The following is a 22,330-nucleotide window of genomic DNA, read 5'->3' as shown; positions in this document are numbered from 1 at the left end:
AAGTATTTCCACATTGCAAAGTAATGGCATACTTCTAGAATCATAGAATCATAGAATGGTAGAGTTGGAAGGGACCTCCTGGGCCATCTGGTCCAACCCCCTGCTCAAAGCAGGATTCGCTAAATCATCCCAGTCAGATGTCTGTCCAGCCTCTGTTTGAAGACTTCCATTGAAGAACTCACCACTTCTCGTGGCAGCTTGTTCCACTCATTGATCACTCTAACTGTCAAAAAGTTTTTTCTAATATCTAATCTGTGTCTCCTCCCATTCAGTTTCATCCCATTGCTTCTAGTCTTTCCTTGTGCAAATGAGAATAAAGTTGATCCTTCTACAATGTGACAGCCCTTTAGATATTTGAAGACAGCTATTAAGTCTCCTCTCAGTCTTCTCTTTTGCAAACTAAACATTCCCAAATCCTGCAACCTTTCCTCATAAGGCAGGGTTTGCAGACCGGTCACCATTCTGGTCGCTCTTTTCTGAACTTGCTCCAGTTTGTTGATGTCTTTTTTAAAATGTGGTGCCCAAAACTGGACACAATATTCCAGATGAGGTCTGACCAAAGCGGAGTAGAGGGAAATAATGACTTCACGTGATCTAGACTGTATGCTTCTGTTAATACATCCTAGAATTGCATTTGCCTTTTTTGCTGCTGCATCACACTGTTGACTCATATTCAGTCTGTGATCTATTAGTATACCCAAGTCTTTTTCACATGTGCTGTCACTTAGCCCTATTCCTCCCATTCTATATATGCTTTTTTCATTTTTATTGCCCAGATGTAGTACTTTGCATTTCTCCCTGTTAAAAACCATTCTGTTAGTTGCTGCCCACTTCTCCAGTTTATTTAAATCTTTTTGAATTCTCACTCTCTCTTCTCTAGTATTATCTATCCCTCCTAGCTTTGTGTCATCAGCAAATTTAATCAGTTTACCCTCAATTCCTTCATCTAAACCGTTGATAAAGATGTTGAACAATACAGGGCCCAGGACAGAGCCCTGTGGTACCCCACTTGAGACATTCTTCCAACTGGATGTGCAGCCATTTATGACCACTCTTTGGGTCCGATCACTAAGCCAGTTATGAATCCACCTAACAGTTGCCTTGTCCATTCCATACTTAGTCATTTTTTCAATAAGGATTGTGTGAGATACTTTGACAAATGCTTTGCTGAAGTCAAGATATACTATATCTACAGCATTTCCTTGATCCACCCAATCAGTGATTCCGTCATAGAAGGAAATTAAGTTAGTCTGACATGACTTATTAGTTACAAACCCATGCTGACTCTGTTTAATCACTTCATTCTTATCCAGGTGCTGACATACATGTTGTTTAATAATTTGTTCAATGATCTTTCCTGGTATAGAAGTCAGACTCACCGGCCTATAGTTGCCTGGGTCCACCTTCTTCCCCTTTTTGAAGATAGGAACAACATTTGCTCTTCTCCAGTCTTCTGGCACTTCTCCTGTTCTCCAAGAATTTTCAAAGATTATGGAGAGGGGCATCTTCCAAGCCTTCTTTATCAGTGGTGATCAAACCTCTGGAATCCAAAAAGATTAAGGAAATGAAGGTGCCCTCTTCATGTATTACTGAGTCCTCTCCATTGTACTAATGCCCAGAGTGAGTGTGGGAAATTGCAGCCTAGTTTTATTGAAGATTTTTTTGGGCACAGTGAGTGACCCAAGAGGACTAAGGTTCAGAAACAAAATAAAAGGAGACACAGCACTAAACTAGCAAGGTGGCACCTTTATGCTCAGCATTATTGGACATCCCAGAAATCGAACCTCCACCATTCATAAAGTTATGGTGAAAACTGGCAAAATGTAAGCACTGGGGTCCTGGGTTCAAATCCAACCAAGGTCAATATCTGCCAGGAGTTTGTATGTTCTTCTCGTGTTTACATGTGTTTCATCCGGGTTCTATGGTTTCCTCCCACATTCCAAAGACATACTGATAGGAACTTAGATTGTGAGCCCCATTGGGGACAGCGACGATAATGTGTGTAAGGCACTGTGGAATTAATGGCGCTATATAAGTGAAAATAAATAAATAAATTAGTGTACATAATGCAAATTCTTTTCCAAGTCAGTGGTGGTCATGGTTTCTCGTTAGGAGACCCTCATGAGCACTGTTGAAAAAGTCAGAGCATTTCAAGGAAAAAACATTAATATGAAATGATAATTAACAGCGATATTCAACCCAGTGGTCAAACATTGTTCCCGTTTCATCAGCTTCATGGTCTCCAATGATGTTTCAGCATGAACATTTGATCAGTTGGCTTCAGCAGTTCTATGTCTATGCTGGATGTCATACCTGGAATAATGAAGAGAAGAGAATGGAGGGAGACTGAGAGGTGATGAAACAGGATTATCAAGAGGTCAGTGACCATTACTACCTAGATTATGTAATGCCATTCATTGTCATTACTAAAAATGTTTGGACAAGCACTTGAGTGAAAGGAGTAGAAATCCAAATCCTCTCATCTGTCTGGATCTTGAGATATTGGGCTGCAGCAATGAGCTGAATATTTGTCCTGATTAGTGTTGAGCATTCCGATACCGCAAGTACCGGTTATCGGCCGATATTAGCTGTATCGGAATTCCGATACTGGCTTTCGATACTTTTTTCATATCGGATACCGGAATCGGAAGTTCCCATAATGCTATGAGCCCGCTTGCTTTGATTCAGCCAATGGGAATCCTCAGAAGTGTGGGCACATCCTGTTAGGCATATAGGCATGTTAACTATTGACATGGCTGTGATTGGCTGCTGAATAATGTCATGATGCACTATAAAAGCCGCCGCCGCCGCCATTTCTGGTCACTCTGCTGTGAATTCAGTTAGGGACAGGGTGCTGTTGAAGACTGTGAGGGACAGTTAGAAATAGCGATTCTACACAACATATTGTGCTTTACCCAGGCTACATAAACCACCACTGTAGCTTGCTTTTCCCTAGCAGCAGTGTTCACAGCTGTCTGCAAGGGCTGTGTGAGTGCAGCTCACGCTGAGTAGTGTGTCCTGCAGCCACGTCTGGTTGTAGGCCGCCCACCGTGCCTCACTGCTTCCTCATACATTTTCTTTTTGAGCTGCTTATTTTTCAAAAATTCTATCTAGTGTGCTTCCATCCGTATCCATATACGTTGGTTGCAAACACTAGTAGTAGACAGCGGAGCCTTTCTGCAGCCTTTCAGTGCTAGTGCCCACTTAGCTGCACTGTTCATGGCTGTCTGAGAGGTCTCTGACTGTGTGTGAGTGCAGCTCACGCTGAGTAGTGTGTCCTGCAGCTACGTCTGGTTGTAGGACGCTCAGCGTGCGTCACTGCCTCACACATATTTTTCTTTAATTGCAGCTCATTTTTTCTTCTCTATTAGTGTGCATCCATCCGTATCCATCTACATTGGTTGGTTGCAAACACTATATAGGAGTAGATAGAGGAGCCTTTTTTCTGGCTTGTGCCCTTCAGCTGCAGCCAGATTAGTATTACCCAATTTTTTTGGAGCCTCATCTTTTGCATTGTAGGTTACCTGCCTGCATTGTAATAGCTCCAAAAAGTTGGTGATACTATCACTTTCAAATCTTAGGTCACATCCTTTTAGTATTTTTTCACAAAAAACAACAAAGTTCACCAAACACTACATTTGAAAGTTGTGTAGGCCACATTAGCTCCTATTAAAGTGTAGTCCACACACACACTTCATAAAATTAGTGTTTATTCGGTCGTCCATGACAGCACCACCTGAGAGAGGGGATCCGCCCTTTAGGAACAGGAAACCTACAGATACAAAAAGGGTGGCACCTCTCCCACGCATCAGTTGGTTTCCTTTAGGACGATAATAAATCTTAAGGCCCTCAACAAGTTTCTGGTCATACATCCGTTTAAAATGGAAACAATTAAATCTACAATAAAATTGCTGTTCCAAAACTGCTTTATGGTGGTGTTAGATTTAAAAAACGCATACTACCACATACCCATCCATGCAGGCCATCAGCGGTTTCTCAGAGTGGCGGTTCAGTTGGATGGGTCAATTCGACATTTCCAATATGCGGCCCTCCCCTTTGGAGTGGCAGTCGCTCCCCGAGTATTTACTAAAGTGATAGCGGAGGTCATGGCCCATCTACGTGAATCAGACATTCTGGTGATCCCCTACCTGGACGATTTTCTTATTGTAGGCAAAACGGCAAATCATTGTTTACAACAGCTACAAAAAGCAATGTCTGCCCTAGAACGGTTAGGATGGTTGCTGAACGTCAAAAAATCTTGGTTGCAACCAATGAGAGTTCAACAATTCTTGGGCCTAACCCTAGATTCTGAGAAACAGGAATGCAGTCTGCCTCCGGAGAAGCTTGTTCGCCTCCATTATCAGATCCTGAACGCCTCCAATAACCCCACCATATCCCTCAGGAAAGCCATGTCTCTTCTAGGCTCTCTCTCGGCCTGTATCCCGGCAGTCCAGTGGGCCCAGTTTCATGCAAGGAAACTACAGAGCGAGGTCTTATTACAGCAAAAAGTCCTTGGGGGTTACTTAGAGGGACAGCTAACCTTGTCCCGTAACACAAGGGAGTCCCTAGAGTGGTGTTTAGACAAGGATAATTTGTCTAAAGGGGTGCCCTGGGAGTATAACGTAACCCGCATAGTCACCACGGATGCTAGTCCTTCCGGTTGGGGAGCTCATATGGGTGAAATACTAGTCCAGGACCAATGGCAACATCATCAGTTAGGAATGTCGTCTAACCTAAAAGAATTGACAGCAGTGGAGCAGGCGGCTAAAAAGCTCCTTGTGTATCTACAGGGCCATCACGTGCGAGTGTTCTCCGACAATCAGGTCACCGTGGCATATATCAATCACCAAGGCGGGACCCGTTCCAGACCCCTGATGATTGTAGCAGAGTGGTTGTTCCAACTAGCAGAACAATACTTTCTATCTTTAACAGCGTTGCATATAAAAGGAAGAGACAACATCACGGCAGACTTTTTAAGCCGCAATCAGCTAAAGCAAGGGGAATGGTCCCTAAACACCTCCATATTCAATCTGATTGTACAAAAGTGGGGATATCCAGAGGTATGAAAACAAACAAACCAGCTCACCAAGTGTTCACCGCAGACCTCGGAGCTCCGTCTGGACTGACGTGTAATCAATAGGAAAAAGCAATTAGTTCCAGCTGCGTGTAAAAAATTTCTTCTTTATTTCAACATTAAAAATATGTCATCTTCATAGTATATGCCATACACACGGACACGGCAACGCGTTTCGATCTGTAAGATCTTTGTCAGAGCCATAGAGATACACTGATCTCAGCTGCATATATACTACATTTGATCCAATGACATGCACAAATACAATCACATGACAATTAACTCATTAAAATTACATAGCAATGTACAAAATAAATTAAAACACATGTTGCAAAAGAGAAATATTTATCTTTTCAACAATAATGAAGCATTAGGTCATTTCGTTTATTTAAACCATTCGGGGATCGGACATCTAGGTGATAAATCCAAAAAGCCTCTCTTGTTAACAGGCGTCGCTTTGAATCTCCGCCGCGGAAAGGAATTTTAACCTGTTCTATTCCTTGCACTTTGAAACTCGAGGTATTTCTAGCATGGTGCCTAATGAAATGCTGCGACACAGCTGATATATTACGATTCATGTTATTCGTATTCTCAATATCATGTAGATGTTCCCTAATGCGCATCTTCATTTTTCTAGATGTGCACCCTATATATGATAATTTGCAAATAGTGCAATCTATCTTGTATATTACATTAGTTGAATTACAATTGATATATTGTTTTATGGTATATTGCACTTTATTTGCCGCATCAGAGAATTTTTTTGTGACATTTGCATATCTACATGTTTTGCATTTTGTAGCTCCACATCTGAAAAAACCATTGCAGGTTAACCAGGTTTTATTAGTTTTATTATTGAGAGAAAATAAATTAGGTGATAATTTGTCTCCCAATGTAGGAGCTCTTCTCGATACTATATTAATACCTGGCTTTAATATATCGGCCAATTTGCTATCTTCATATAAAATGGGCAAATATCTATTAATGATTCCCTTGATTTGTGGAAATTGGTGACTAAACTGAAAACAAATATACGGTTTCTTTCCAATAACTGTCTCATTTGCGTTGCCACCAGAAAAAATCATTTTATTGCGTTTTTTATTTTTTACTATTTGTTGTGCTCGATTTAAAGACCAATCCGGATACATGCGATTTTTTAATTTTTTCTTTACATGTTCCAGTTCACTATCTAGATTACTCTCTTCACTACAATTACGTTTAACCCTTGTGAGTTCTCCTACTGGTATTGCTTTGAGGGTATGTTTATTGTGACTGCTAGTCGCATGTAAGATGGTATTCCCACTATAGGGTTTATGATGTGTTTTCGTAGAGATTATTTCCCCCTCAACACCAAATAAATCCAAATCCAAAAAAGATATATGTTCCATATTATGTTCATGCGTAAATTTAATATTGTATTGGTTAGAGTTTAGATATAGCATAAAGACAGGTATGGCAGATACATCTCCATCCCAAATTAATAGGGTATCATCGATATATCTGCCATACCATGCCACCTGTCCATAAAAAGGATTGGAATCTGAGAAAATAAATTCATATTCCCAATACGACATAACCAGATTTGCAAGGGACGGTGAAAATTTGGCTCCCATGGCTACTCCCTTCAACTGTAAATAATAACACTGGTTGAAGGAGAAAAAATTATGTGACATCAAAAATATTACTACTTGCAAAATATAATTAATTAGATCCATAGAGTAGTTACTAAACCTTTTTAAATGAAATTGCAAAGCTCTTATTGCTAAATCATGAGGGATACATGTATATAATGATACTACATCACAACTAAGCCATGAATATGATGACAGCCACATCTTGTTAGAAAACATTTGTAACACCTGTTTGGAATCTCTAATATAGCCAGGCATCCTCTGTACAAGGGGTTGCAACAATGTGTCAACCCATTGTGACAAATGCTCATGTGCTGAACCGATGCCCGAGACAATCGGTCGCATAGGAGGAATGCCACAGCCTTTGTGTATTTTGGGTACTCCATATATAATTGGAAGCACCGGTTTTTTCACTTGCAGATATTCTGCCTGTTTTTTAGTAATGACTCCTAACTCCAAACCTTCCATGATAATTTGATTAGTTTTATCCCTAAATTGTTCTAAAGGGTTATAATCCAGTTTCCTGTATGTCAATTCATCTGACAATAACTCAATCATTTTATCATAATAATCTTTAGAATCTAGAACCACAACTACCCCACCTTTATCTGACATTTTTATAACAATATCTGTCATTGATTTTAATTCTCTTAGGGCTATAAATTGCTTGCCAGATAGATTTTTAAATTTACTATTTTTTTGATTAAACAAAATTTGCAATTCCTTTTCCACTATATCTTGGAATCGGTCCATACACTCAGATCTCGCGTGGACCAGATAGAAATAGGGATTTTTTGTGGAAAAATTTAATGACTGATTAACATATTCCATCTCTCTATTTTTTTCTGTATCCAAATCTTGTAAAGTTACCAATGACACCTGCTCCTGAAAGTTCATATGTAAAAATTCGTTAGTTATTGTCTGAGTGTTGTCATCACATTCTCCTTCTTCATTCATTGTTGTTTGTGAATCATTCATAAAGTGTTTTTTGACAGTCAAGTTCCGCATGAACTTATTCACATCTAGTATAGTTGTGAACAAATCAAAGTCCTGATCCGGAGCAAAGTTTAACCCCAAAGATAAGATCTCAATTTGATCTGGAGTTAAATCTCTGGATGAATAATTTTGCACATTCTTAATTACTTGGTCATGTAATGCTTCTTGCGGGTAGTAATTCCTACTGCGCCTGTGGTGCTTGCGACCCCCGCGCCTCTTGCGTTTTTTGAAAAATGTTGGCCTATATTCACACTGGTTGGTGCATTATCGTCTGAAGCACTCAAGTAATTATCAGAGGAGTCTGGGTCTGATGATGTAAAGGAAACATGCGGTTTGTTCAGTCTAGCTCTTGAATATTTGCGTTTTTTATGAGCATGGCTTTGTTTGAGAATGGACTTAGGAGTTTTATCAAAATTAGTCCACTTGCCCCAGTCATATACTTTGTTGCTTGTGTAATCATTAGTATCTCGCACAAATTTTTTCTTTTTTCTAGTAATAACTTCTTCCTCCAAAGCTGAGACTTTCTCATTTATTTTTGCTATGGAAGAATCAAACTGTGCCAATGTCTTGTATTGCAGTATAGACGAATTAACTGTTTCCATCTCCTGCTGAATGTCTTTCAGTTTAGTCTCTTCCTGCCGAACAATCAGTTTCATTAAGTTCTGAGAACAATTGCCTAGAATAGTATTCCATTGCTCTATGAATTCATCCGAGTAGATTGTGGTGGGAATTTTTTTAATTCGCAAACCTCTCGGTATCATTTCTTTGCTCACATAATTGTTAAGCGTTTCATGATCCCACCACAGTTTCATTTCCTGCATACGAAGTTTTTCCAAATTAATCAGACACTCATTAAAGCCTGTAACACTGCTGTCTGGCTCTTGCTGATTAGAAAAAAACCTCTGCAGCCTTTAAAGACCGATCCCTGTTCAGGTCTGTGGCCATATTAAAACGTGACCTCTGAGAATGTTATCCCGTGTAGGCAAGACGAAAATATTCTTGTATAAACAATGTTAGTACTTTAGATATCCATCAATAGATACAGATCTGGGAGCAAGGCAGTCCAACCATAACATGAAAGCAAACAAAAGCCAGCTCACCAAGTGTTCACCGCAGACCTCGGAGCTCCGTCTGGACTGACGTGTAATCAATAGGAAAAAGCAATTAGTTCCAGCTGCGTGTAAAAAATTTCTTCTTTATTTCAACATTAAAATTATGTCATCTTCATAGTAAATGCCATACACACGGACACGGCAACGCGTTTCGATCTGTAAGATCTTTGTCAGAGCCATAGAGATACACTGATCTCAGCTGCATATATACTACATTTGATCCAATGACATGCACAAATACAATCACATGACAATTAACTCATTAAAATTACATAGCAATGTACAAAATAAATTAAAACACATGTTGCAAAAGAGAAATATTTATCTTTTCAACAATAATGAAGCATTAGGTCATTTCGTTTATTTAAACCATTCGGGGATCGGACATCTAGGTGATAAATCCAAAAAGCCTCTCTTGTTAACAGGCGTCGCTTTGAATCTCCGCCGCGGAAAGGAATTTTAACCTGTTCTATTCCTTGCACTTTAAAACTCGAGGTATTTCTAGCATGGTGCCTAATGAAATGCTGCGACACAGCTGATATATTACGATTCATGTTATTCGTATTCTCAATATCATGTAGATGTTCCCTAATGCGCATCTTCATTTTTCTAGATGTGCACCCTATATATGATAATTTGCAAATAGTGCAATCTATCTTGTATATTACATTAGTTGAATTACAATTGATATATTGTTTTATGGTATATTGCACTTTATTTGCCGCATCAGAGAATTTTTTTGTGACATTTGCATATCTACATGTTTTGCATTTTGTAGCTCCACATCTGAAAAAACCATTGCAGGTTAACCAAGTTTTATTAGTTTTATTATTGAGAGAAAATAAATTAGGTGATAATTTGTCTCCCAATGTAGGAGCTCTTCTCGATACTATATTAATACCTGGCTTTAATATATCTGCCAATTTGCTATCTTCATATAAAATGGGCAAATATCTATTAATGATTCCCTTGATTTGTGGAAATTTTTTGCAACTCTTTTGCAACATGTGTTTTAATTTATTTTGTACATTGCTATGTAATTTTAATGAGTTAATTGGCATGTGATTGTATTTGTGCATGTCATTGGATCAAATGTAGTATATATGCAGCTGAGATCAGTGTATCTCTATGGCTTTGACAAAGATCTTACAGATCGAAACGCGTTGCCGTGTCCGTGTGTATGGCATTTACTATGAAGATGACATAATTTTAATGTTGAAATAAAGAAGAAATTTTTTACACGCAGCTGGAACTAATTGCTTTTTCATATCCAGAGGTAGACCTCTTCGCCACCAGAGACAACAGGAAATTGAAACAATTCTGCTCCCTAAATCCCAGAGAGAATCCTCTGGCGGTAGATGCTTTCCTGATAAAGTGGGACTTCAGACTAGCCTACGCCTTCCCTCCCCTATCTCTTCTACCCCTGGTGATGAGGAAAATCAGGAAAGACAGAGCGAGGGTTATAGTTATCACTCCATTTTGGCCCAGGAGAGCATGGTTCTCATGCCTCAGGACCATGTCGGTGTCCGATCCTTGGGTTCTGCCGGATCTCCTGTCCCAGGACCCAGTCTTCCATCCTCAGGTGGCTGGCCTACATCTGACGGCGTGGAGTTTGAACGGTCATTATTAGAAGAGAAGGGCTTCTCCTCAGACCTAACTAACACCCTACTTAAGAGTAGAAAAATCATTACCACGAAAATTTATGTTAGAATTTGGAAAAAATTCCTTCAAAACTCAGGAGTAGTCGCTGGGGATTCAGCACCTATAATTCAGATATTAGAGTTCCTACAAAAAGGTCTGGACATGGGGCTTTCTACCAGTACCCTTAAAGTACAAGTGTCAGCCTTGGGGGCCCTTTATAGCTGCAACATCGCTGGTAATTATTGGGTAAGCAGGTTCATTAAGGCGGCAGGTAGATCCAGGCCAATAATGAAGGATAGATTCATGCCGTGGGACTTGAACCTAGTCCTCACTGCTATGACGGAAACCCCATTCGAACCTATCTCGTCGGCTTCCCTAAAAAACCTGTCCCTCAAAGTAGCCTTCCTGGTAGCTCTAACATCAGCCCGCAGAATAAGCGATATCCAGGCATTATCTAGGCGTCCTCCTTATTTACAGTTCAAAGAGGATAGGGTAATACTTAGACCTGATCCAGCGTACTTGCCTAAGGTAGTTTCTAGTTTCCATAGGACACAGGAAATAGTTCTCCCATCCTTCCTCCCTAATCCAACTAACGAGAAGGAAAAGACACTACACACCCTGGATGTTAGGAGAGGGCTCATAGAATATCTGACAGTCACCGATCCCTAGAAGAAAGATAATGCCCTATTTATCTCTCATCAAGGCCCCAGGAAAGGTTGTAGGGCATCGAAAAATACACTAGCCAGATGGATTAGAGAGGCGATTTCAATAGCATACACCTCAAAGGGCAGGTCGCCACCCAGGAAGCTGAGGGCGCATTCCACCAGGGCCATGGCGACCTCATGGGCCGAAAGATCAGAAGTCTCCATTGACCAGATATGTAAGGCGGCTACTTGGTCCTCTCCGAGCACCTTTTATAGTCATTATAGGCTAGACCTGGGTGCTTCCACAGACCTCTCTTTTGGTATAAGGGTGCTGCAGGCTGTAGTCCCTCCCTAAAGCTGATATCACTCTCTGTAAATCTCTCAGGTGGTGCTGTCATGGACGACCGAATAAAGTCTTAGTTACTCACCGGATAACGGTATTTTTCGGAGTCCATGACAGCACCCGTATATTCCCTCCCTTTAGTTTAATTTGGGTGTGCAGGTCTTTCTCTTGTATATGCTCACTGGTGATAAAAGTTTATAATTGTAAAGAATACTGTACATAAACCATGCATTAACCTTGAAAGTCCTCTTGTGCTCTGTAATCCAACTGATGCGTGGGAGAGGTGCCACCCTTTTTGTATCTGTAGGTTTCCTGTTCCTAAAGGGCGGATCCCCTCTCTCAGGTGGTGCTGTCATGGACTCCGAAAAATACCGTTAACCGGTGAGTAACTAAGACTTTCTTCTACCTGTAAACAGCTGTTCAGGAATAAGCACACTAAGGCCCCCCTTTGTACTTTTCTGCCTATCTTTATCAGTCTAGCAAGATGAAGAAGGCAGGGAGTAAGGCACGCGGGCGTGGGGGTGGAGTTTCAGCAGGGAGAGGACGTGGGGATTCTGCAGGGAGAGGACGTGGGGATTCTGCAGGGAGAGGATGTGGGGATTCTGTGCCTGCTGCGTGCACCAGTGAGTCAGCATCCCCCAGTTTTAGCAGGCAACAGTCCTTTATGCGCAGCTTTGTATGACCTTGCCGTACCCCACTGCTGCGGGAGGAACATATTGAAGCCGTTGTCGGATGGATGGCAGCTAACGCATCGACTTCAATGACTTCCACATCCTCTCAGGGCCAGAGCACCGAAGAGCAACCATCTGTCTCTTCACCACCTGCCAAAGTGCCCAGGCAGTCAGAGAGCCCTGGACAGGAGCCATCACAGTCTCTACTTCTGTTCTCTGAATCTGTTGTCTTGGAAAGAGGGGGCCAGCCAAGCAGCATTCCAGAATGTGAAGAAGAGGGAGTATGCAGTGATGCGCAACTTCTTTGTCCCTCTGAATCTGAAGAGGCGGGTGGGCCAGTGCCTATGGTCAGCACACCTCAGTACGCATCAGATGATGACGAGACACAGATGCCACTTTCTGATGCGTACGGTGCTGGCGAGACAACCCAGGAGAAGCAGGTGTTTGAAGAGGGGAGTGTAGATGATGAGGTCCTTGACCCATCATGGCGTGAGGAACAGGAAGGTGGTGAGAGCAGCTCTGAGGACGAGATTCCCCGAACGGCCAAAACAGGAGAGAGAGGGAGGGGGCAGACATGGTTGCCTGTAGCCTCCACTTTGGCACCCGTTAGGAGCATTCCTCTTTCAAAAGGCAAAACGGGCGCTACCAAGACTTGCAGTGCGTGGTCCTTTTTTGACACAGTTGCAGATGACATTTGCTTTGTCAAATGCAAGCTGTGTCATCAGAGAGTCTAAAGAGGGAAAAATGTCAGCAACCTCAATACCACTAATATGTGGAAACATGTGCGGACCAAGCTCGAGGTGGAGTTACACAGACACACTGAAGAAGTAGGCCAACATACAGCACCACCTACCACCTCTTCAACTCGTGTTGGGGCCTCTTCCTCCAGCTCACACACAGCTGGTTCGGCTTCCTCACAGGATCGCCAAGGAAGAACCTCTGGCACTGTTGTCCGGAGACCCTGTGACATTCCACCCACAGCACCACGTTCCCAGTCATCCTCACACTCCCAGGCCACTCGAAAGCCATCGGTAGCACAGGCATGGGAGAAAAGGCGGCCATACTCGGCAAACCATCCCCGAGCACAGGCTCTGAATGCTGGCATTGCCAAACTACTGGCCCTTGAAATGCTGTCATTCAGGCTGGTGGAGACTGACACCTTCCGGGACTTCATGGCATTGGCAGTCCCACAATACACCGTGCCCAGCCGCTTTTATTTCAGCAGGCGAGCCGTCCCTGCCCTGCAGAAACATGTGGAGGGAAAAATAAAACATGCGCTACTAAACGCCGTTAGTAGCAAGGTCCACCTGACCACCGATGCGTGGACCAGTAACCATGGACAGGGACGATACCTTTCCCTCACTGCCCATTGGGTCAATGTTGTGGAGTCCGGTACAGATCTGGAGAGTGGCGCTGTACGTGTTCTGCCAACTCCACGGATTGCAGGAATCCAGTCTGTACACATAGACTTCTCCTCCTATTCAAGTTCCTCAGAAACAGCGCAGCAGGAGCCTGTTACGACCGATATGAGCACAGCCGTGGCCAAACGTCAACAGGCCGTACTCAAATTAATTTCTTTGGGGTATCGAAGCCACACAGCGCAGGAGCTCTGGAATGCCATCAAGCAGGAGAGCGACGTGTGGTTTGTGCCAGCGAATCTCCAGCCGGGCTTGGTAGTGTGTGACAATGGCCGAAATCTGGTGGCAGCTCTTGGCCTAGGCAACCTCACTCACATTCCATGTCTGGCACATGTGCTGAATTTGGTCATGCAGAGCTTTCTGAGGGACTATCCGGATCTTGATGCACTGCTGCACAAGGTTCGCATAGTGTGCGCTCACTTGCGGCGTTCCAGCACGGCAAGATCGCGCCTTGCTGCTCTGCAGCGCCGATTACACCTTCCGGAACATCGCATCATATGTGACCTACCCACCAGGTGGAATTCAACGTTACATATGTTGGAGCGGTTGTGTGAGCAGCAGGCAGCAGTCATGGAGTACCAGCTGCATCAGGCGCAAACAAGTCGCAGTGTGCGCTGGTCATACTTCAGCACCACTGAGTGGGCCTCTATGAAGGACATCTGCCTCGTTTTGCGTGCCTTCGATGATTCCACATGGATGGCGAGTGCAGATGATGCACTAGTCAGCATGACTGTCCCCCTTATCTGCCTGCTTCAAAAAACACTGCAAGCACTAAGGGATGAGGTTTTGGAAGAGGATGAGGAGTCCCAAATGCCATCTGCTTCTGGACAGTCTGCGCTACGTGGTTCCTCACAAAGGCCTAGGCAGGGGACACTTTGTGAGGAGGATGAGGAAGAGTCGATGGAGGAGGAAGACATCTCTCCACAGGAGGGAGTTACACAAAGCTCTAGTCAGTATGTACAGCGAGGGTGGGGTGATACAGAGCAGGCAGAGATCACGCCTCAAGCAGGGGACAGCGGTTCTTTGGCAGTTGGGAGTCTGCAGCACATGGTTGATTTCATGCTGCAGTGCCTGAGAAACGACCGCCGCATCGCCCACATTCTCTACACGGCTGATTATTGGGTGTACACCCTCCTAGATCCTCGCTACCGGGACAACTTACAAAGCCTCATACCAACGTTGAACCGGAAGCGTAAACTGCGGGAGTACCAAGACACACTGGTTCAGTCCATCATGTTTTCCATTCCACCCGACAGCAGTGGTGCTAGTGCTTTACAAAGCAGCTCTGTGCGTCGAGGCATTGGAGGAAACTCGGCACAAAGAGAGAGCAGAGGCAGCACCTCAGCACAAGGCAAGACCACTGTGGCCCAAATGTGGCAAAGTTTTGTGTGTCCGCCACAATTGTCTACACTATCACAGACGGCTCCAGTCAGCAGGAGGCAACGTTTCCATCAGATGGTGACAGACTACATGTCTTGCCCTCTCAGTGTACTCCCAGATAGCTCTTCCCCCTTCAAGTTTTGGTCTCTAAGCTGGATACATGGCCAGAGCTTAGCCAGTATGCATTGGAGGTGCTGGCTTGCCCTGCTGCCAGTGTATTATCGGAACGCGTCTTTAGTGCCGCAGGTGGTGTACTAACAGACCGTCGCACGCGACTATCTTCCGATAACGTCGACCGGCTTACTTTTCTGAAAATGAACAAGGCCTGGATCTCTCCAGAATTTGCCAGTCCTCTTCCCGACTAAATAATTGGTTGGCAACTGTATCCAGGTCTCAGATGTGTCGTCTGCACAGAGAAAAACACACTAGCTCCTGTGTTAGTGGGGTTCAGTAACGCCAGCTGCTCCACTGCTGTGTGGACGGCAAAGTCTCCTGCTCCATCCACATTCAAACTCCTACTGATTTTTAACCGTGCTCCACTTAGGCCTCTGGCTCCACTGTCTCTAGTATTTCCCCTGGCCTCCAACCCCGCCTGTTACAGCTCTGAAGTGCCGTCTGCACAATCCACACTTGTTCTTGTGTTACTTGGGCTCAGTCACGTCAGTTGATCCCCCGATGTGTGTCCGGCAAGGTCTCCTGCTCTGTCCACATTCCCATTACTAGTAGTGTAAATGAGGAAAGAGCAGGAGACGTTGCCGGACACACATCAGGGGATCAACTGACAGGACTGAGCCCCAGTAACACAGGAACAAGTGTGGATTGTGCTGACGCCACTTGAGAGCTGTAATTGGCGGGGTTGGAGACCAGGGGAAATACTAGAGACAGTGGAGCCAGAGGCCTAAGTGGAGCACGGTTACAATCAGTTGTAGTCTACAGCCTCTATAAAACCAGCTGCAAGTTGGCCTCCACCTGCTGCATGCCTCATCCTGGGCTCCAACAACGCCAGTTGGCGTTCAGAAGTGTCGTCTTCCCAGGGAAAAACACACTAGCTCCTGTGTTAGTGGGGTTTAGTAACGCCAGCTGTTCCCCTGCTGTGTAGACGGCAATGTCTCCTGCTGACTCCGCTTGCCCAAAACATCAGGCCTCAGCCTGCTCCATGCCTCAACCTGGGCTCCAACAATGCCAGTTGGTGTTCAGAAGTGTCATCTTCCCAGAGAAATACAGACTAGCTCCTGTGTTAGTGGGTTTCAGTAACGCCAGCTGTTCCCCTGCTGTGTAGACAGCAATGTCTCCTGCTGACTCCACATGCCCAAAACATCAGGCCTCAGCCTGCTCCATGCCTCAACCTGGGCTCCAACAACGCCAGTTGGTGTTCAGAAGTGTCGTCTTCCCAGAGAAAAACACACTAGCTCCTGTGTTAGTGGGGTTCAGTAATGCCAGCTGTTCCCCTGCTGTGTAGACGGGAAAGTCTCCAGCTGCCTACACATGCCAACAACATCAGGCCTCAGCCTGCTCCATGCCTCATCCTGGGCTTCAACAATGCCAATTGGTGTTCAGAAGTGTCATCTTCCCAGAGAAAAACACACTAGCTCCTGTGTTAGTGGGGTTCAGTAACGCCAGCTGTTCCCCTGCTGTGTAGACGGCAATGTCTCCTGCTGACTCCACATGCCCAAAACATCAGGCCTCAGCCTGCTCCATGCCTCAACCTGGGCTCCAACAATGCCAGTTGGTGTTCAGAAGTGTCATCTTCCCAGAGAAAAACACATTAGCTCCTGTGTTAGTGGGGTTCCGTAAAGCCAGCTGTTCCCCTGCTGTGTAGACGGCAATGTCTCCTGCTGACTCCACATGCCCAAAACATCAGGCCTCAGCCTGCTCCATGCCTCAACCTGGGCTCCAACAACGCCAGTTGGTGTTCAGAAGTGTCATCTTCCCAGAGAAAAACACATTAGCTCCTGTGTTAGTGGGGTTCCGTAACGCCAGCTGTTCCCCTGCTGTGTAGACGGCAATGTCTCCTGCTGACTCCACATGCCGAAAACATCAGGCCTCAGCCTGCTCCATGCCTCAACCTGGGCTCCAACAACGCCATTTGGTGTTCAGAAGTGTCGTCTTCCCAGAGAAAAACACACTAGCTCCTGTGTTAGTGGGGTTCAGTAATACCAGCTGTTCCCCTGCTGTGTAGACGGCAAAGTCTCCTGCTGCCTCCACATGCCAACAACATCAGGCCTCAGCCTGCTCCATGCCTCATCCTGGGCTCCAACAACGCCAGTTGGTGTTCAGTAGTGTCGTCTTCCCAGAGAAAAACACACTAGCTCCTGTGTTAGTGGGGTTCAGAAGCTGTTTCCCTGCTGTGTAGACGGCAAAGTCTCCTGCTCCATCCACATTCAAACTACTACTGATTTTTAACCGTGCTCCACTTAGGCCTCTGGCTCCACTGTCTCTAGTTTTTCCCCTGGCCTCCAACCCCACCAGTTGCTGCTCTGAAGTGGCGTCTGCACGATCCACACTTGTTCCTGAGTTACTGGGGCTCAGTCACGTCAGTTGATCCCCTGATGTGTTTCCGGCAATGTCTCCTGCTCTGTCCACTTTCCCATTACTAGTAGTGTGAATGAGGACTGAGCAGGAAACCTTGCCAGACACACATTAGGGGATAAACTGATGTGACTGAGCCACAGTAACACAGGAACAAGTGTGGATTGTGCAGACGCCACTTCAGAGCTGTAACTAGCGGGGTTGGAGGACAGGGGAAATACTAGAGACAGTGGAGCCGGAGGCCATAGTGGAGCAAGGTTACAATCAGTAGTAGTCTACAACCTCTATAAAATCAGCTGCAAGTTGTCCTCCGCCTGCTGCATGCTTCATCCTGGGCTCCAACACAGCCAGTTGTAGCTTGGAAGTGCCGTCCGCACAGATAGAAACACTCACTCCTGTGTCTGTGGGTTTCAGTAACGCCAGCTGTTCCCCTGCTGTGCGGATGGCGAAGTCTCCTGCTGCCTCCAACATCACGCAACATCGTTTTTTCTACTTGCTCCAAGTAGGCCTCAGCCTGCTTGGAGCATTAATCCTGGGCTCCAACACAGCCAGTTGTAGCTTTGAAGTGCCGTCCGCACAGATAGAAACACTCGCTCCTGTGTCTGTGGGGTTCAGTTACGCCAGCTGCTCCCCTTCTGTGTGAATGGCAAAGTCTCCTGCTACCTACACCATCACACTACTACTGATTTTTAACCGTGGTCCTCTTTGGCCTGTGGCTCTACTGTCTCTAGTATTTCCCCTGGCCTTCAACCCCGCCAGTCGCTGCTCTGAAGTGTCGTCTGCACAATCCACATTTGTTCCTGTGTTACTGGGGCTCAGTCACGTCAGTTGATCCCCTGATGTGTGTCCGGCAATGTCTCCTGCTCTGTCCCAAGTCCCATTACTGTGCAGACGACACTTCAGAGCAGCAACTGGCGGGGTTGGAGGCCAGGGGAAATACTAGAGACAGTAGAGCCAGAGGCCGAAGTCGAGCAAGGTTACAATCAGTAGTTGTGTACAACCAATATAAAACTCGCTCCAAGTAGGCCTCATCCTGCTGCATGATTGACCCCTGGGCTCCAACATCGCCAGTTGCTGCTCAGAAGTGTCTTTAGCATGGGTTCTCCCTCCTGCCTAGCCTGGTTCCAGCACGCCTGCCGTTTCCGGGTAGTGTCAACGTCACTTTGCCACCGATACGTTGTTCTGTCGTGTTGTGGTCGGGTTAGCCGAGTCTATGGTGCCTGCAGTTTCGGTGCTTCCTATGTGGGCTGTGGGTTCTGGTACTAAAGGCTGGTTCCGTAGTGCCAATAGGACAAGCACACCCTGTTGGACTGTGGGATTCGGTAACTGCGTCCTGCTCGCGGCCTTGCAACTTTGTTGATTATGGGTACCTTCTGCTACCCATCCAGGTTCCAGCACCGTCAGCTGGTTCTCGGCAGTGTCTTTGGCACGGGTACTCCCAGCCAGGTTCCAGCACCGTCAGCTGTTTCTCGGCAGAGCCTTTGGCCGAGCTGCCTCCTTCTCGGTGTCCGAGTTCCAGCAACGTCTGCTGGTTCTTGATAGTGCTTTAAAGCACCGGTACCTCCTGCTTAGAAACCGTGTTCCAGCACCGTCGGCTGGTCCACAATTGTGCCATTGGCTCTTGTTTCTTCTGCTACCCATCCGGGTTCCAGCACCGTCAGCTGGTTCTCGGCATTGTCTTTGGCACGGGTACTCCCTCCTGCCCAGCCTGGTTCCAGCACGCCTGCTGTTTCTGGGTAGTGTCAACGTCACTTTGCCACCAATACGTTGTCCTGTCGTGTCGCGGTCGGGTTAGCCGAGTCTATGGTGCCTGCAGTTTCGGTGCTTCCTATGTGGGCTGCGGGTTCTGGTACTAAAGGCTGGTTCCGTAGTGCCAATAGGACAAGCACACCCTGTTGGACTGTGGGATTCGGTAACTGCGTCCTGCTAGCGGCCTTGCAACTTTGATGATTATGGGTACCTTCTGCTACCCATCCGGGTTCCAGCACCATCAGCTGGTTCTCGGCAGTGTCTTTGGCACGGGTACTCCCTCCTGCCCAGCCGGGTTCCAGCACCGTCGGCTGTTTCTCGGCCGAGCCTTTGGCCGAGGTGCCTCCTTCTCGGTGTCCGAGTTCCAGCAACGTCTGCTGGTTCTTGGTAGTGCTTTAACGCACAGGTACCTCCTGCTTAGAAACCGTGTTCCAGCACCGTCAGCTGGTCCACAGTTGTGCCATTGGCTCTTGTTCCTTCTGCTACCCATCCGGGTTCCAGCACCGTCAGCTGGTTCTCAGCAGTGTCTTTGGCACGGGTACTCCCTCCTGCCCAGCTTGGTTCCAGCAAGCCTGCTGTTTCTGGGTAGTGTCAACGTCACTTTGCCACCAATACGTTGTCCTGTCGTGTTGCGGTCGGGTTAGCCGAGTCTATGGTGCCTGCAGTTTCGGTGCTTCCTATGTGGGCTGCGGGTTCTGGTACTAAAGGCTGGTTCCGTAGTGCCAATAGGACAAGCACCCCCTGTTGGACTGTGGGATTCGGTAACTGTGTCCTGCTCGCGGCCTTGCAACTTTGTTAATTATGGGCACCTTCTGCTACCCATCCGGGTTCCAGCACCGTCAGCTGTTTCTCGGCCGAGCCTTTGGCCGAGGTGCCTCCTTCTCGGTATCCAAGTCCCAGCAACGTCTGCTGGTCCTTGGTAGTGCTTTGTAGTACTGGTACCTCCTGCTTAGTAACCGTGTTCCAGCACCGTCCGCTGGTCCACGGTTGTCCCATTGGCTCTTCTTCCTTCTGCTGCCCCTCTGGGTTCCAGCACCGTCAGGTGGTCCTCGCTAGTTTAATTTGCTCTTGTGTATATAGCAAATTGGTATGGAGATAAATGTATAATTATATTAAAACTTAGCTTTTAATCTTAAATTAAAAACTGTATATTGCAAATTAAGGTGCCAAAAAAAACATAAAGTGATAGTGTCTGTGCAACCGTGCCCATAAAATAAGATTGTATTGAGACGCTTCCTATTGTCCAAATATGAGCGGATTACAATCCTCTTTAATGTCTAAATATGGCCAGGTATTGATATTACCAAACACTAGCCATAGAACATCTCAGTATATGCACCAAAGCACTTTTTAGAGGTTATCTTAGGTAACTAAATCATTAATCCTATACTCATTTCCAAAATTTATGAACAATTATCATTAGGATGCGAATCATAAAAATATAAGATATCTATTTCTCCAAAATCAGATATCTATTGCATTGGCATATTTTACAGGTCAGAAAGAACAATATATCGCATCTATGGAGTCCAGTATAGTGTTGTGCCTATATTCCACAAAAATACTGCATATTAAATACTCTCATGATGCATTATTAATATGTCCTTATACTCATCTCATGTGTATTAGTCCTATACACTGATGCCTGTATATGCACTCTTGTGAGAAAGGCCCCCAGTCTTAAAAGAACTTCATGTCTGCATTCATCTGGGCCGCCTTAGTCCAACACCGTTCTCCCAACGCGTTTCATCTAATCAGGACTCATCAGGGGAGTTTATGGAGTTCAAATAGACACATGGCGAGCAAATGTCGCCTTCCTTTTATATAGCTGAGCACCACATTGTATCCTATCCATTTCCGGACGCCGGGTACCTCATTTCCGGTCCCACCATATGTAATGGCCCATCTCCATCTACATGCCCCACTTCCTGGGCTCGGCTTACGGCCATTTACATCACATCCGGTCTCGGAGGTACAGCGTCATCATAGCGCCGTTCACATGACCCATAGTGTCCATGGTAACCCGACGCTGCATATCCTCCATCTGATCGCGCTCTCTACCGCTATCTCCCAATTGTATCAATAGACTTGTTGATCAATCATATTAGAAGCGGCTACATCCAGATTATATATAGGAATTTATTCAGACTTTTTCAATTTGCTGAATACCCTATTAATGGACACTTTGCATGGATTCCATAACCATCTTTTCATTCACATTTAAAATAGATAAGGGAAAAGGACGTATCTACAGTATCCCTCACCCAGAGAGAAATAATATGAGGAAATCAGATACGGGGAGTCGTATATTCAATTGGTATATTATTACATATATGGGGGTCAATTAGTAGTCTGATCTAATGTTGCATGCTAGACAGGGGACACCACGGATCTTCCTGTTATTAGAAGTATAGAGAGGGTGCTCACTAGGGCTCTCCCTGATAAGCCCTCTCTACCTCTTCCCTACCTCACGCGGAGGTTGGCACCCTAATAACCTGCGCAAGTGGCGCCCCCACTCAACGGCGGCTCTCCCTAATATACCTCACCCTATTGTTCCCTCCCTACAAGAAGGAAGAAAAGGAGAGTATATCGTTTAATCCTTTAGGGTGCATTGTCTGTAGGGTAAATATCCAGAAAGTTTCTCTTTGGAGGATGTATTTATCCCAATCACCCCCTCTCTGATTTCTGGGTACCTTTTCGATACCTATAAAACTAGCCATCTTGAGATCTCCCTTATGAAACTGATTAATATGATTGGCTACCGGGGTATCACGTTTATTGATAGTATCTCTATGATGTTCTCCTACCCTTACCCTAAGCTCTCTCTTTGTTTTGCCAACATATTCTACCCCACATCTGCACGTCATCTTATATATAACCCCTACGGATCTGCAGTTAATAAATTGATGTATGGGGTATATTTTTCTTGTGTTATTACTGCAGAATTCGTTGTTTTTTTCAATTGAGGTGCAGTATTTGCAGCAACCACATTTAAAGCATCCTTTTGGTTGGGTGCCAGCACTTTTTGGGGTAAAATGGCTACGGACCAACCTATCCTTTAAGGAACGGCCTTTCTTGTATGTAATCTGCGGGTGACTAGAGATAACTCTTGTGAGGTCCTGATCCATACACAAAATCGGCC

At 45.3% G+C, this 22,330-nt stretch overlaps 1 protein-coding gene across 1 annotated transcript in view; it reads left to right on the top strand.

The window, feature by feature from the left end:
* The window catches only part of LOC141075782 (alpha-N-acetylneuraminide alpha-2,8-sialyltransferase-like), a 172,600-nt gene that overhangs the window by 141,367 nt on the left and 8,903 nt on the right, over nucleotides 1-22,330 (top strand). The gene's annotated exons all lie outside the window — the stretch shown is intronic.

The sequence above is a fragment of the Dendrobates tinctorius genome, unplaced genomic scaffold (genome assembly GCF_039654945.1).
Source record: "Dendrobates tinctorius isolate UK_male_01 unplaced genomic scaffold, ASM3965494v1 ptg000371l, whole genome shotgun sequence".
NCBI classification, from domain to species: domain Eukaryota; kingdom Metazoa; phylum Chordata; class Amphibia; order Anura; family Dendrobatidae; genus Dendrobates; species Dendrobates tinctorius.
This window is presented reverse-complemented; position numbering and strand designations above follow the sequence as displayed.